Here is a 17,102-nt window from a genome sequence, read left to right on the forward strand (position 1 = left end):
GGGAGCAAGAGACCGAAGGCACAGAACGCGCCAGGAACCAATTCAAAGAGGGCCTAATTGCACGAATGGCGAACAGCATGCAAATATTATTGGATAGTTTTGTAACCTATATGTCTACATTGGATCTTAAAATTAACTATGGAAAATCCTTTGTAGTGATATTTGGGCCACGAAATACGAAAACTAAAACTAATTCGATGGAAAGTGCAGTACTAGAGAAAAGTTCAAAATGTGAACTAATTAGGAATTTTTTTCACCTATTTTTGGGCTTGGAAATACCTTTTAACTGTTAGGGCAAACTGTTTTAAAAGTAATGTTCAGTTAAAAGTGAGGACGGCCAACATGGCGGACGCTCATTGACAGAGCTCCATATAGATCCCCTCTAATCTGACGTGTATCCGACAACTAACTCTGCATCAAGACCCTTCTCATCGGTGCCACCGACCCCTAATATGGAGCGATGATGCAGAAGCGACCAGGGGCAGCAGAACATCTTGCTGCGCCGCTGTCGGGCAGCTGGACTGCGTGGGCTGCAGAAATGCCGCTGCCTGGCGTGTGGGCCCTTCAGAGTGGGAGGCCCGGGCTCAACTTTTGCTGAGGTGGGGCGATGTGGACGCTGCAATTGGGCCCCCATCCCCTGAATGTGCAGAGCTAAGGAGGTGTAGTGCCGGTGGTTGGGCTTACAGGCTGATGTTTGGGACCTGGTCCTGGCCACTGATGACTGTGTGTACTGTGTATCGCTGGAGCAGCGGCCTTCGGCACTGAGAGCTATGTCACTCCCGGAGCTCTCAGAGGATTGTGGAGTCGCCTAGGGGGGTCCTGGTTGTGTGGTGCGTCCTTGAGGCACCGCTGGATCGGATCCCGTGGCCAGGGGGGCCTTGATGACGGGGCGCCCTGGCCTAAAGACTGACCCTGAAGTGCCCGAGTCCTGGGCCAACATTAGGAGCTTCAGCGCAAATAGCCCCCAGACTTTTGGACATCTGCCTTTTCTGCAGTGGGCCAGCCACCTGGACTGCCTTCAATCCGGGAGCTGCGCCTGAGGTGCGGTCTCCCCCTCAACCTCTGCACCTTTGATCCTACTGGACTGCTGGACATTTGGTTAGTGTGGTGATTTGGGCTGGAGTGGCAGTGGGGGGAGTCAGCGGTGCAGCAGAGCCCCAGGCTCTACTTCATTTATCCCTAGAGTGACTGGGGAATGTGACTTGTGACAAGCTGCCTGCACTGGTTGCTAGGGCTGCGTGGCAGTCCCCACCCCCCTCTGGTTACCTCAACCTTTTGCATTCACTGGCATGGATTGCTGGCCCCCGCTGCTGTGTGTTAGCCCACTGTCACGCTTGGGGGTTCTTGCCACCTTGGCCATTGCTGCCCCTGGCACACATTGATGAGTCGTGGTGACGCTTAAATACAGACTGCTTTGGTGGGGCCTCGTGCTGGTCTTCACGCCTCCCTGCCGGTGGCCCATCTCTTGGCCCGGATCTCCAGTGGGCCTAAATATATACCTGACAAGAGTGACTCACCCCTGCTGTTGGTGCTGCTTGACATACATCTGTCCTGCAGCCCAGTGTCACAACCAACTATATCTGACCTCACAAGATCGGCTGTTCATGCTGCCAAGAGACCCTGGATGCATCCCCTCTTCTCTGTTGCACCTCATGATACGTCATTTTCCCCTGATGGCATCATTTCACATTATATCCCGGAATTTTAATGGTCTACTGGACCAAGTGAAACGCACCACACCCTGTCCTTTGCCCACCTTTACCATTCTGCAGTTCTCTTGCTTCAAGAGACTCACCTCTTGTGTAATTATTGTCCCTTCCTGGTGGGTGGGGGGTACAGCAGGGTTTTTCTTGCTGGATACACTCATGTGTCCCGCAGAGGAGCCATTATGTTGTCGTGTTCCTTTCCCCTCTTGGTCTCTCGTGAGGTCTGTGACTCTCATGGCTTCTTCCTCCCAACTACTGGGATGCTTGAGGATGAGACTATTCATCTAGTGAGTGTTTATGCTCATTCTGCCGTACATAGCATCTTTCTGCATGATCTGACTAAGGCCCTCCTAGATCTCCCATCAAGATTAACAGTAATAGGGGGGACTTCAACGCGGTTCCCATCCCATAATTTGATGCCTCTAGATTCCCTTCCTCATCTCTGTGTTCTGGTGCCGGTTGCCTCTATGATTGGGTTACCGCCTTCGGGCTCTGTGACACTTAGAGGATTTGGCACCCAGGATGCTGCCAATACACGCATACATCAGCTACACATCATTCTCATTCACGTATGGACCTTGTCTTCCTACCCACCCCTGATTGTTGTACAATTTCTCACATCCAGATTCTTGCTCCTGGTATTTCTGACCATACTCCCATCCTTCTCCACCTCAGTTTCCCTAGGGAAGGCCCATGACCCATGTGGTGTCTTAATGCCTGGTATTCACAAGATAAAACATATGTTCAGGCCTTTAGTAAGGAACTACAAAAGTATTTCCACAATAACAAAGGCACTATTTGCACTCTATGGGCCTTCAGTAAGACAAGGGTTTGCCAAAGGGGCAAATCCGTGTACAGAAACACACCAGATCTCTTTACATTACGCAGGTGGAGGTGTGTGGCCTCCACCTAGAGAGAACACTTGAGACAGACCCTGGTGGAGATACCCCCCAAAAGTTGCCCCTTCTTTATGAAGAAATTCATGTTTAATCCCTAGTAGCTGCCAAACACCTTTGGCCCATCCCCACTACCATGGTTTATGGATGGGGAGACAAAAATGTGAAACTTCTGTACTGACTGGTCTCCCACCAGCAGGAGAATAGAATTGTGCCCGAGATCGTCAAAGATCATAGTGTTCTCTTCCAGTCCATCCCTGAGATTACTCAAGCATTCACCCGCTACTATCATCATTTATACACGGCCCTCCTAGGAGAGACGAGACCTACTCTGTGCAATTCCTTACAATTCTAGATGTTCCCCTCCAGCACCTCTTTGAGAAAGAGACTCGAGGTCTGAATCAGCACTTTTCAGCTGAAATAGTACAGACTGCTTCATCAGTGGTGATGCCCGGGAATAATCCCATCCAGATGGCTTCCTTGCGGAATATTACATGGCTTTCAGAGACATCCTGACCCCCTATCTATTAGCCCACTATGAGGAAGTGAGTAAAGTTTGTGCCTTTCCTGCGAAGACTGATACTGCCACGACCATGGTAATTCCCAAAACACAACCTCCATCCCATCATGTGCTGAATATGTTCCAATATCCCTAATTAATTGAAGATCTTTGTGACCCTGCTGGCTACCTGACTCAAACAGGTCCTACCAACATTGATACATCCTGATCAATGCAGATTCATGCCAACTTGTAGTACCTGACATTGTCTTCACCAGCTTCATGTGGCCCTGGCCAGCTGTCATCTTTTATTTCAGACCTGGTTTTGCTTTTTATTGGTTTTGAAAAAGCATTTGATACGGTGGACTGGGGCTACCTTTGACTAGTACCAGCACGGGCCAGGCTTGGGCACCGATTTTGTGGAATGGTCCAGGCCCTGTATTCCGATCCAACTGCGGGAGTGCAGATCAATGGAGACCTTTCCCACATTTTCCCTATCAGCAGAGGGACTAGGCAGGGTTGTCCCCTGTCCCTACTCCCATTCGCTCTCTGTATGGTTGAGCCCTTGGAACAGCTCATGCGAGTAGATGCACGGACAAATGGGTGGAGATGGAGCAACGGCCATGAAGACCACATTGCTCTATACGTAGACGCAACAAGTGGACCCCTCTGTCTCAATCTCCTGTGCTGCTTTGAGGAGGCATCAGGCCTTTGGGTCAGTCCCTCTTAATCAATCCTGGTATCCTTGGTCCCCTTCCCAGGAGAGCTATTACTGGCAAGATAATATACCCATCCACCGTCTTAGCTTCAAGTATCTAGGCATTGTGCTTGCTCTACATTCGGATCTTGCTTTGTCTCTTAATTTGGAACCCCTGATGCAGACAGCCAAAGCTTACCTTGTTAAGTGGCAATCACGTCCTTTGAATGTCATGGGCCATATCACCCTTTATAAAATGATGATAGTACCTTGATTTCTTTACACCTTTCAAAATTTGTCACTCCTGAACCCGCAGAAGTGGGTTCGGAATCTGGATGGGGTAGCAATCTCCTTCCTCTGGCACAGCTCCAGGGTCCGTCTTGCACTCACACATTGCCAACAAGGCCCCTATGATGGTGGGTTTAGGATGGCCAATCTCTATCTCTACTATTTAGTGTCACATCTCCTGGTCATTCATGATTGGTTTAACGGAGGATGGTCGAATCCTGCTTATTGTTTGGAGCTGGCCTTGATGGGTTTCCCCCAAATATTATCCATGCTCTATGGCTCACCCATTCCTGTTTCTACACCCACAGTGACTAGGGTGGCTCTACAAGCTTGGCAAGCTTTCTTACGACTTCCTCTATGGGATGCCACACTCACGCGGCAAACACCTCACTGGCATAGTACCTGGCTGCGACAAGTGGCGTCCCTAAAGGTCTTTGGAAGATGGGACCTTATTGGAATCTCCCAACGGGGGCATGTTTGGTCAGGAACACATATGCTCTCCTACCATCAACTTCAAGCTACATACGCAATGTCCCGTACACAGTTTTACAAATTCCTTCAATTAAGACATGATCTACACACATCTCTCACAGATTGATTCACTCCTATGGAGACTAAGCTTTTGATGGACAATTTGGGCAAGGGTGGAATCTCTCACATTTATCGTACATTGATTGTTAATACTCCGGGCATCCTGGATCCTCTCAAAGCCCGATGGGAGAATTGTGTGGGACCTCTTGAGGATGATGACTGAAGCAATGTGCTAATTGCACCAACGGTGATCACGACTTCCTCCAGATTACGATTGATTTAGACTTACTATTTTCATTCTGCCTATTTCACCCCCCTTAGGCTTCATCGAGCGGGACTGCTTCCCGAACTTTAATGTTTTTGCTGTGGTGCATCTCAAGCCGATTTTTTTCAAATAATTTGGCTATGCCCCACATTTTCAACAGTTTTAGACTGCTGTGGTGGGGAAGTTGTCTGAGGTGCTTGGTTGGGAGGTCCCCCTTTCTCCTTTGATGCTTCTTTTGGGTGTCCTCGAGTGTTCAGGGGGCTGACCGATCATTTCTGGGGACGGCCCTTATGGTTGCCAGAAGAGACATTGCCACCCAATGGAGGTTCCCTTCCCCTTCCACTCTTTCCCAGTGTTGCAGGGAGTGGACTGGTGCGTACAACAGGTAAAAACAGTCTATGAGGCCAGGGGCTTTACCCATACACAGAGCCGAGTGTGGGTGTCATTGTTAGGCCAGTAAATATGTGATTCTGACTGCAAGTGGTAGGAATGCTGCTGTTGCTGTTTTGCAATAATGAATTGTTTCAAGCAAATGCCAATTCCTTAAGAATGTGCCATGTGTATTCCGTTGATGATTTAAGTGTGTGTCAAAATGTTCTTAATGATTCTGCTTAAAATTCAATAAAATGTGTTAATGGAAAAAAAGTAATGTCATAACCATGTATAGATTCACTCAGAAACTAGGGCAACAACATATTAAGGAGATATTATCCAGCTCTATGAAACAAAATGTGTCTTCAGCAGGATCATACCGTGCCGGCCTGGTAGGATATACTAATGTAGAGCTTTTACAAAAAGTGGAAAACTCTGTCCTGAGAAGACTATTACAGGTTCCCCAATGCACAGCAAATATATTATGCCATGTAGAGCTTGGCCTCCCATAGTTAATGGATTCTCTAAACCTCTCTTCCTTATTGTTAAGGATTAAGGCATGGTCTATTCCTGAGGCCTCTTTGGTGTGTGCTTGCATATCAGAGTGCTTCGATCTAACAAGGGTGGATGACGGCCACCGGTTTGCTTTATCTAAAGAAGCCTTTTTAATCGTTGGGCATAAAAGAGTTGTTTGAAAATACGCCCACTGTTGCAGCAAACACAAAAGATATAGAAAAATTTAACTTTTTCAGTTATTGTACTAATAGAAGGCTAAGGAAAGCACAAAGCATGCCAGCACTGGTAAGATATGTTCCACTGGTGACAACAAATTATATAGAACCTTATCTGATCTGGGTGACCAACCCTGTCTGTAGGCAGTATCTATCTCTTTTTAGATTTTGCATGATCATCTTTTTTTGTGTAGTCTTCCCTATTCAAAACTGTTGGTCCTGCGATCTACCACCATGTAGATGTGATCAATCATCTGCACAAAATACATCTCATTTGCTTCTGTTCTGCTCTTTATACAAGGCCCCATGGCGGGCTCTTTTAATACCTATTTTACGAAAACGGAATTCTAGAATCCCCCTGGAAGGTCTGTGTTATTACAGTGCCTGGGAAATGAAGATGTTTCTTAGGCAGTTTTTAACTTTTTTAGGAAGATTCTAGCATTTAGAAAGAGATATGAACAGGTCTTATTGGGATAATACGTTACGTGACCACAATACTATCTAAGCTAGAGTCCTGAAGTTAAGTAAACTGGGATATTTTAAATTAGTCGGGGTTATAAATCGTAGTCCAAAGCATGAAATGTTGAAACTATAGACTAAAATATTTAGGATGTTAAATGATGAAGGCACTAGTAATGTTTGTGTAGGAATATTTTAATGAATTATAGTATTTACCCAGCAATGTTTTAAATAGAATGCAAAATCTAGATTTGAGATGTAATGTGCTCAACTTTAATTCTTTTATGAATTAATGAAAATCTGAATAAAAATTGTGTGATGATGATGTCAGTAGAGTCAAAGTGTGAGGTGAATCACAGGTTTTACCAGGTTGGCCAAGGACATGGGATACAAATTTGTAAGGGTTAGAATGGGTACATGATGGTTTAGAAGGTAAAGAATACAGTGCAGTGTTATTCAGGGGGTGGTCATTATAATGGATAGGAGAGAATAAAAGGGTCTGATTTAAGTGTTAGTGAATGGTGTTAGTACTGTCGCCATAGCGGAGTAATTTACTCCCCACAACCCCCATAACGGACCAGCAAATATCTCTTGCTGTCATGGTGGTTCCTGGAAATGCAATGAAAGCATGCCTTGCGGCCCAATCAACATGACTGTGCTGCACAGCACACATTTAGTTTCTTCTTTTACTTTCAAAACAAAATCCCAAAGCATAATTTTGTTTTTTTTAGGTAAAAGTGCAATGACCCCTTTGCCATGGAAGTGTTATCTCATGGCTTGGAGCTAATTAAAAGGTTTTTAAAAGTAAAAACTGGTTATCTATCTGCCCACTCAAAATCAGATGGGCAAACAAGTGGCCAAACCTCTGACATCCCTTACTCTTTTGGGCAGTCAGAGGGGTATGTAGGCGGCAGAGACAGAGTAGTCTCTGCCATCCGCATCCGCATACCGAAGACCTGTCTGTAAATCAGGTTTGTGCAAAGGGTGCTCTATCCCTGTTGCAAAGCAGTACATTTTCAATCACTAATTAAATCATGCCGATAGTCTCTTCAGAGTTTCTGATGAGGGTGGAAGATTTGGCAAATGCAGTGCAGGGTTGAGCAGTAAAGTAGAGTGGCATACAGTAGATACATGTTCAGTCGTGTATAAAGATATTGAAGCTTTTACATCTAGTGTGACAGACAATGTGGCGATGAGCCTGCGGGTGGAAGAAGAAAGTTAGATGTGTGTGGTTTGTTAGACAAGTTGCAGGAAATTGATTGTGGGATAGCTAGTGGCGAATGACAGGATGAGATTAAAGACTGAAGTGTCGAGTGAATGAGATGCTACACTGTGTAAAAAGGTGAAGAAATAGAGAGGAAGGTGAGATGAAGATGTAGTATGGGGCAGGAGACGGATGGAAGTACGACGCAAGGTAAGGTTTGAAGAGCAGGTGTAAAGATAGGAGAGCACATGGAGCAAACTAGGCTATCAACACCAGTTAGATATTTCTTTTTTTTTTATAAAATTTTTATTTTCAGTTTCAAAAGAACATTACACACATGAAGTTCACCAAGGTGCGAAACAAGTCCTCTCGGGAAAGGCCCGCCTGTGAGCAAAACAAAAAAGCAGAGCATCAAATTCGTAATAACATAGGCAAAGTAAGTTCCCGGCACGCGCCCATGGCGGCAGTCTCTCAACAAGTGCAACACAGAGCCGAGCTGACATGTCCATAGGCCGGCAGAACCAAAGAATCAGGCCAGATATCTTTGCCATGCACCTCGGTGAACCATAAACCGATAAACAGAACTCCCCCCCCCCCCCACCCATTCCCTCCCCCCATGGTGGCGACTCATTCAAACCAAAACTCCTTCCGGCAACAAAATTAGATCTGAAATAAATGAAGTGACCTCAAGGACGCGGGACAGACAGCGGATGGTAAGCCTTTAGACAGGAAATTCACCAATGGACCCCACTGGAATTGGAAGTTCTTAAAATTACCAAGGAAAATGTCCGCCATTCTCTCCAAACTCAGAAGTTTCCACAGTCGTGCGTGCCACAGCGAAATTGCCGGTGCCTCCTTTTGTTTCCAGGCAGCTGCCAGTGTAAGCTTGGCAGCACCCAGGCAAAGCCACAAAATCTTCTTATCTGCTCTGGTCTGATGCTCTAGGCCGGGCTCTCGGAGGCCTAGTAGAACAGAGGCCATCGAGTCCTCAATGGGATACTGCAGCAGTTCCCTAATGTGCGAGAGAATCTCTTCCCAATAGGGCCGAATCACTGGACAGTCCCACCAGATGTGGCGAAAGTCCCCAAGAAACCCGCAACCCCTCCAACATTTATCGGAAGTGGCCGGGTAAAAGCGATGTAGCCTGGTCGGGCATAAATACCATTGCATAAGAGTCTTAAGGTGGGCTTCCCTGAGGTGAAGCGAGTGATTAAACTTCGAGATATCCCGCCATAATGCTGTCCATTCAGTGTCTGAGACAACCCTCCCCAGCATCTCTTCCCACTGTTCCATATACCTAGGCCTAGGCGAGACCGCCGACTTAAGCAGGAGCTGATACAGGAAGGAAATGACCCCCTTCATTACAGATGTCCGAAGCAGGAAGGCCTCAAATGGGGAGGGCGGTCTCGTGGCCGCCTCCAGTACCCCCGGTGACGTGGCCCAATGGAGCAGTTGTGCATGACGATATTGGTCATTCGGGGGAACCCCATAGTCCCTCACGCAGTTTGCAAAAGTGAGGGGAGCCTGACCATGGAACAGGTGAGTCAGAGCCCTACAACCCCCCTCCCTCCACGCATCGAAGGCCCCCTCCCGCTGAGCCGGCGGGAAGGCTGGGTTGAAGTGCAAGGGCGTGAAGGGTGAGGGGAACGTAGTCCAACGTTCGTCCCCAACAAGGGTGTCCCATACCTTCAGGACAGTACCCGTAGGTGTACTTATATATGCATTTAAGGGGCAGTCCTTCCTAGGCTTCCAAGCCAAGTCCCAAACCGACCTCCCCGCCACACTCCGGTCCATATGCAGCCAATGCTTCTCCGACGTTTGCTGCGACCACTCTACCAAAATTCTCAGTTGTGCCGCCTTGTAATAAAGCTGGAAGTCAGGAAGTCCCACCCCGCCCTCGGACCTCGGCCTACGGAGTAACGCAAAGGACAAGCGTGCTCGGCCCCCCTGCCACACAAATCGCAAGATCTGCGTCCTAAGACGCCGAAAAAAGTCGCCATCCAAAGAGATGGGCAGGGCCTGAAATAAGTACAAATATTTGGGAAGGAGAACCATCTTCACAGCATGGATCCTACCCAGCCAGGATAGAAATTTAGGTTTCCATTTGTCCAATTCGGCTCGAGTCTTTGCCAACAAGGAGGGGAAATTAGCCGCGAATAGTTTGCCCACAGTAGGAGTCAAGTGAACCCCCAGGTAGACAATCGAGTCAGCAGCCCAGGCTAAGGGCGTCAGAGTGCGCACGCGTTCCGTGTCCGTTGGCGATAAAGTAAGATTCAGGACATACGACTTGCTGTAGTTAACCTTGAAGCCTGCCACCTCTTCATAGTTCAGCAAGGTCTCCCTAACACAAGGCAGCGAGCGTTCTGGGTCCGCAATGGAAAGAAGTACGTCGTCCGCGAAGAGCGTGATTTTGTGCTGCTCTCCCGTGAACGGAATGCCCCGTATGCCCTCATGTTCCCTCACCGCCACCGCCAGGGGCTCAATGCTCAGCGCGAACAGGAGAGGGGAAAGGGGACAACCTGCCTCTGGTATGCGGGAAGAATAAAGACAAGTGGCCATTGATTCCCACTCGAGATCTAGGACTGCAGAAGTTGGCCTTCACCATGGTAATGAACCTTGCCGAAAAGCCAAAAGCAGTCATCGTATGAAACAGGAAGCGCCAGTCCACACGGTCGAATGCCTTTTCGGCATCCAACCCCACCAGGACCGCCGGAATGCGAAACCTGTCCGCCTTTTCAATGAGATGTACCACTCTGCGCGTATTTTCGTGCGTCTGGCGCCCCTTGATAAACCCGGATTGGTCAGGGTGTATGATCGCTGGTAACAGATCCTGCAGTCTATGCGCCAGGATTGTCGAATATAATTTCGCATCCAGGTTAAGGAGCGCTATGGGGCGAAACGAGGCACACTGTGTGGGGTCCTTCCCCGGCTTCGGCAGGACCGTTATAACCGCCTCGGCAAGGGAACCCTTCGAAGAGCCGGTCTCAGCCATGTCGTTAAAAAGGGACACCAGGAAGTCACAAAGTTCAGAGGCGAACGTTTTATAGAAGACGGCAGTATATCCGTCCGGTCCAGGGGCCTTATGCAGTTTCAGGTTCTTAATAGCCCCGAGTACCTCATCCCGGGTAATTGGTGCCTCCAGGACCTCATTCCACTCCTTGGATACCTGGGGAAGGGGCAAGCTCTGCAGATACTGCTTCTGAGACTCCGCATCCAGCTCGTCTCCAGCATAAAGATCTTCGTAAAAACGGCCAAAAACGGTCGCCTTCTCCTCGTCCCGATGATGCAGCCCCCCCTCAGCGTCCCGAATCCCCCCGATATACTCACGCTCCCGCCTATCCCGCAGCTGCCGTGCCAAATGTCTTCCCACCTTGTTACCGCAAGAATAAGACTGCCTGCCTAACCTCAATAGCGTCAATTCGGCCCTGTTATTGTAGTGGGCCCTCAATTTCCCACGAATTGCGGTCAAAGGCCGGAGGGTAACTCTAGAAGGGTTGAGCTTGTGAGCCTGCTCAAGGACTGCCAATTCAGTCTCCAGAGCTTCCCTATCTTTGCGCCGCGCTTTATTAAGATTTGCATTGAGGCCCAAGCAAGTGCCCCTGATGGACGCCTTCAATGCGTCCCAAGTGTTGGAGACCGAGGTGTCCGACACTGGGTTCAGCTCGAGAAAGTCCTTGATGGCCTTACGCAGCGCCTTACTAGAGACATCGTCCCGCACCACCGAGGCCGGGAAGTACCATTTCCGCTGCCCATCACCAGGTGAGGACCACCGGAGGCTAAGCACCAGGAGACCATGGTCAGAGACCGAGAGTGGAAGAATGACGGAGTCAAGGACATCACCTTTAAGTGCCTGGCTAATAAAAATGTGGTCCAATCGGGAGTAAGACTGATGGACATGCGAAAAAAAAGTGTAATCTCGGGAGGTAGAGTGGAAGAAACGCCAGCCGTCAACCAGACCCAGTTCACCCACCAACTGCTGTGAGGAGGGAGAAAACACCCCTGTATGTACCCTACGGGTCCCAGAGCTATCCACATTCGCATCCCACACCAGGTTAAAGTCCCCCAGGAGGAACAGGTTCCCTTCCGCAAAGTCACCCACACGTTGCAACACTCCTTGCAAAAACTGATTTTGACCAGCGTTGGGGATGTATACCACCACAAAAGTACAGAGTCTCCCTCGGACAAGCCCCTTCACCATCAGCCAGCGTCCATCCTTATCACTACAGACATCATGGGGCTGGAAGTGCAGCGTAGAGCGAAATAGGAGAGCCACCCCCCTATGCTTCGTGGGCGCCGAAGACCTATAGATAATGGGAAATGCCTTATGTCGAAGGCGCAGCTCGTCCTTACGCGCTAGGTGGGTCTCCTGGAGCCCCACCACATCCAACTGATGATCAGTCACATACTTCCACACCTTCTGCCTCTTCTGTGGCGAGTTCAGGCCTTTAACATTCCATGTCCCTATACTAACCGGCATGATGTTCCCATAAACCAAAAGTCTCCATAGACAGCATTGGGGCCCCCCACCCCACAGTCAACCATCTTCCATGCAAAAGTAACAGTGACAGGTGACCCAAGGATCCCTCCCGCGCCTCACCAGCCTGACCCACCGCCTCCCGTAGACCTTCCAGTGCCGCAGCCCACTCCCCACACGCCACTCTCACACCTCTCCAGACCCACCGTACGTGCCACGAATCGCTCCAGTCGCCACCAACATTTCCCACCCCAGCCCCCCCAACATTCCATCCCCCCCCTGAAGGAAAAAGGAACAGTGATATTGTAAACAGAACAGAAACATTGAAGATAATACTCATCAGTCCCAGTGGTCCACAGTTCGCGGAGCTCCGACCACTCCGGGGACAGGGTAGGGAGACCATCTCGGTTCCTCCCAAGGTCACGGTCTGGGGAGTCTTCTCCAAAAGTACATCCATTCACCCAGACCGGGGGGGGGTCTATGCCCCCTCCAGCGCCGATCCGCATTAATCAAGTCACCGTTATGCCGCTCCAGAGCTGGCCTGTGACGCCGGCATCGTTGCTGAAACTACTGAAGCCACTGCGCTCCCCCTCTCCTGCTGGCTGGAACTGCGGTCCGGGCGCCCTCGAGCTGGAGAAGACCCCACTCTGTGCCATGAGGAGGATCGACGGCGCCGCCGAGATGGGGATGCATTCGACCCTTGGGACGGGGCAACATCATCCAAACCCAAGAGCTCCTTCGCCTCCTGGAGGGAGCGTATCTGCACCAGTCGGTTCTGCCACCTGAAGATGATCCTGAAGTGGTGCCCCCAAGAATATGCGATGTTGCGTTCCCGCAGCAGGGAAGTCACCGGCCGAAAATCCCTCCTTTTTTGGAGCGTAGAAGCTGCTAGGTCCTGAAAGAGCTGAGGACGATGGTCCCGAAATTGCAGCGAAGTGATGGCCCTGGCTTTACGGAGGATGCGCTCCTTCACTTGAAAGTCATGAACACAGACAAGGATGTCTGGGGGCGGCCCCCCCCTCTCCTGGGCAAACCAACGCGATGGACTCTATCCATCTGGATATCCTTCATATCGTCTTCGTCCAAGATCTGCAGAAACAGTTCCTTCACATAGCCTCGCAGGTCTCCCGCCTCGCCATCCTAAGGCACCGCTTTAATGCGGATGTTATTCCGACGGGAACGGTTCTCCAGGTCTTCCGTGTGTGCCTGCAGGTCCAAGTTTTGTTCCGTGAGACGAAGGACGTCCTGTTGGAGTAAGTGAACATCATTGGCCGTGCTCAAATCATGGTCCTCTAGAGTCGCCACTCTTTCACCAATCCCATCAACATCTCTCCGTACTTCCCGGAGATCAGAGGCCAGTTGCGCCCGCAGCTCGGAGATGTCCTCCTTGATGGAAGCAAAAAGTTCGGTCATAAATGCCTTGGTGGCCGGGGCCTCGTCATCGGACATTCTTGGCGGCCCACTGGTACCCGGGGAAGCCGGTTGCTGTGAAGATTTAGCTGCGCCGTCCTTCCCCACACGCCCCTTGCGGGCCTGGTTAGCCATAATGCCGGGCACCCTTCACCAGGGCGGATGTTCCACCAGTCACCACCAAAGCCAAGCGGTACCTGGATCCGGGCTTGCAGGCGTAGTAGTCGGCCCCGTAGGGCAGCCCAACTCGGTGTCCACCACTCTGCTCCAGGCCAGAGGCTCCCAGAGACCCCCCGGCGCTGAGACTCCAGGCGGCAGGAATGCGCAAGAACCAAGGAGCAAGGGGCCCCTAGTCAGCTATGGCAAGCCCCTGAGAAATGGTGCGGTGGGGCAACTCAGACACCAGAAATCCAGGCGCAAACGCTACGCACTCAAACGGCCAGGCGAGCCAGGCAAAATGGCGGCGCCACGCTCCCCATCCAGATCGCCTCCAGACCACCAGGCACGCACACCCAACTGCACCTCTAGTCCTGCACCAGTCCACAGCTCATGACCGGGGCCCGCACAGTCGAAGCCTCATGACCCCTCTTGATGTCCGGGCACAGCAAGCTGGCGGCAGTCCCCCGGGCCCATATACCATCCAGACCGGCGCCGGATGCAAATCCCAGGACCCCTCCGCAGCGTAGGAAGCCGAGCCTGCCTTGACTGCGCTCGCCCTGCTCGGATCGTCGGCCGTCAGCCACTCTTCCCCTCTGGGCCGGTGCTCAGCTCCACGCGCCGATGCTGGGCCCAACTGCGTGTCCCAGGTGAATGCAGCCTCTGGGATGCGCCTGGGGCCTCCACCACCCCTCCGGGCCGGCTCTCCTGGGCCTCCGCGCTTCTCCTAGATCAGGCCCCTCTTCACCTCCAGCCCGATAACACCTCCGGCGACCACTGGCAGGCAGCGCCTCCCTCCGCCGCTCACGCGGCTTGCACCAAGCAGCTGGCGTCCCTGGGGACCTCGGGCGGGTGGCGGCGAGCCCCCTCCTCCGACGCGGCAGTCCCGAACTTCCGGCCGGCCTCCAGGACACGCGAGGTCGGGGATTTCAAGGCCGCACAACCCCTCCGCACTTCCCGCCTCTATGTGCGGCGCAGCGCTCTGCCGGCGGCACCGGACCTCTCCGCACCACTCCGCAGACCACCGCCAACCGTCCGGTGGCCGATCCGAGCCGGTGACACAAGCTATTAGCTGCTATTAAGGATCGGCGCCGGAGGAGCACAGAAAGAGCGTCCTACTCCGACGCCATCTTGGCCACGCCCCCAGTTAGATATTTCTTGATTGAATGTCCAAAGGAGGTTGACAGATTTTGAGTTAGGGAGTGGGGTATGAATATGATCTAGTGCAGTGGAGGCTTGGTTACTCCTTGAATTAGGCAGTGGTGCACGCTCTAGTGGAAAAGAAGCTAAGATTCCAGGTATATAAAATATGCCTTACACGGTCAATAAAGCAACAAAGTCCAGAATAGTTTTTTTTTTGTAAAAAGGCATTAACACAAATACCATGAAAATTAGTACAGGAAAGAAAAAACAGTTGGCATAATACTATTTGATCTCTGACCACACATTTTATGGACTTAAAGAGAGAATACTGTGAGTATAGTATAAATGTGAGCAAAGCTATTCCATGCTTATAAGCCAAAGTGAGTTAGTTTAAGCACTAGAGTGCCACTTGTTATTTATTTTATTTATTACATCAGTTATTCATAGAGAAACCTGGGCGACAGCGAACTCTGCAGGTAAGAGCGGTCGGTCCAGGTGAGGGGGGATTTCGAGAGAAGACCACGAGGGAAAATTAATTACTTATTTTAATTAATTACTAATTTTCACTCCTGGTTGTCTCTCAAAATCCCCTCGCATGGCCCCACCGCTCTTACCTGCAGCGGCCACGGCTGATCCTGGGGCAAAACAGAAAAGCAATGCAACACTCCTCAAAGAAATATGGTCTACTGAAAAAGATGTTTTCTGACATTGTCAGAAGCTGAGAAGATAGGAGAATGATCACCGCTTTTGTGGTAGTGAGCTCCTGCTTCTAACAGTAATGGTGGAAAATGATCAGCCACCATAAGGTGCCTCAGAGAAGAATGCAGTCACTGTTTAATTTGAGCTGATGGTTTCAGTGGGCCCAACCAGCCCTCATTTTTGGTGTTTAGTTCCTATTTTTCCCCTCATCAGACTTTGACCTAAAGAGATTAAAAACATGAAAGGGGAAAGGAAAGAGGAAGAGAAAAACAGAAAACGATTGACAAAAAAAAAAAAGCTAGAATGAAAAAGAACCTGAACGATTGGGAAAATTGGAAGGACTCACATTGTCCCTGGTTTGATCCAATCTTTTTGCAGGCATTAGGTTCAGTCACACCATTGAGGTAGTGTTTTGTATCAAGACAAATGTGGGAATGTGGAATGGTAGGAATGTCATGGCTTCCTACAGATTCAGTAAGTTTAGGTCACAGAAATGTGAGGAAAATGTGTGATTTATGGCAAAGTTTGATGTTTGCAGGGTCTAGTGAGTAGAGAAACATAGTGGGATCCATGCAAAGCACATCACTCCCTCAGGTGTCTCGTTTAAAGATAATTAGGGGTTTGGTAGGTTTCCCTGGGTGGCAATTGATTCAGGGACCAAATAGCACAGCTAAGTACTCTTATTGCTGATGTCTCCACATTGCTTTTTGAGGGCTTTTGTATTGTGAGCGTTCAGCTGAGCCTCACAAATTGGTAGTTTTTATTGGGAGAAGTGTAGGAATGCTGTGTGGTGGGAAGTTTGTGTAGCCCTGTAGATTCTGGAAGTTTCTCTCACAGAAATGTGAGGAGAATGCATGAGTTTAGGCAAAGTTTGAGGTTTGCAGGGCATTGTGGGTAGGAAAACATGGTGGGATCTAAGCAAGGAATGCCACCTAAGTCTTTCAGTTTTCAGACAATTTGAGGTTTGGTAGTGTGGCAGATTATCGTTATAAGTAAGGCAAAACTGAATTCTCAGATTTTGGTTTGTCCTGTTTTATTTTGCTTTTTTAAGAGTTAGGTCCTTTTAAAGACTAGAGGCCAGATGTAGGTGGCTAAATACTGGTCGGTAACACCGAAATTCTGTAAATTTCAGTGTTACCGACCGGTATTTAGCCATGTGCGATGTAGGTAAAGAATCGGTAAATAAGGAATCAGTAAATACTAATTCCTTAATACCGATTCCTTATTGCTCTTGCATTTAAGGAATCAGTAATGCCGACTCCTTAAATGCAATGTAGGTAGCACTTAAAGCAGTGCACCTCAGCCTTAAGGAATCGCTATTTACTTACAAAAAAACGCTTTTTTGTGTGTGCCATGTGGCACACATGCACATTTCAGGGGTGCAATAGGGTGTCCTTTGGACAACTATTTACATTTACATTTACATTTACATTTACTCCCTGGCACCCTTGAAATACCTCCCGCAATTAACGATTCAGTAATACCGAATCGCTAATAGTGAATGTCTTCCCAGTCATTCCTATGGGCCTCCTGGCCCATAGGAATGAATGGCTAGGGATTCCTTAATAACGA

At 49.6% G+C, this 17,102-nt stretch overlaps 1 long non-coding RNA gene across 1 annotated transcript in view; it reads left to right on the forward strand.

The window, feature by feature from the left end:
- LOC144766790 (uncharacterized) overlaps positions 1-17,102 on the forward strand; it is a 278,901-nt gene that overhangs the window by 241,290 nt on the left and 20,509 nt on the right. The gene's annotated exons all lie outside the window — the stretch shown is intronic.

Source organism: Lissotriton helveticus, chromosome 7, assembly GCF_964261635.1.
Source record: "Lissotriton helveticus chromosome 7, aLisHel1.1, whole genome shotgun sequence".
NCBI lineage: Eukaryota > Metazoa > Chordata > Amphibia > Caudata > Salamandridae > Lissotriton > Lissotriton helveticus.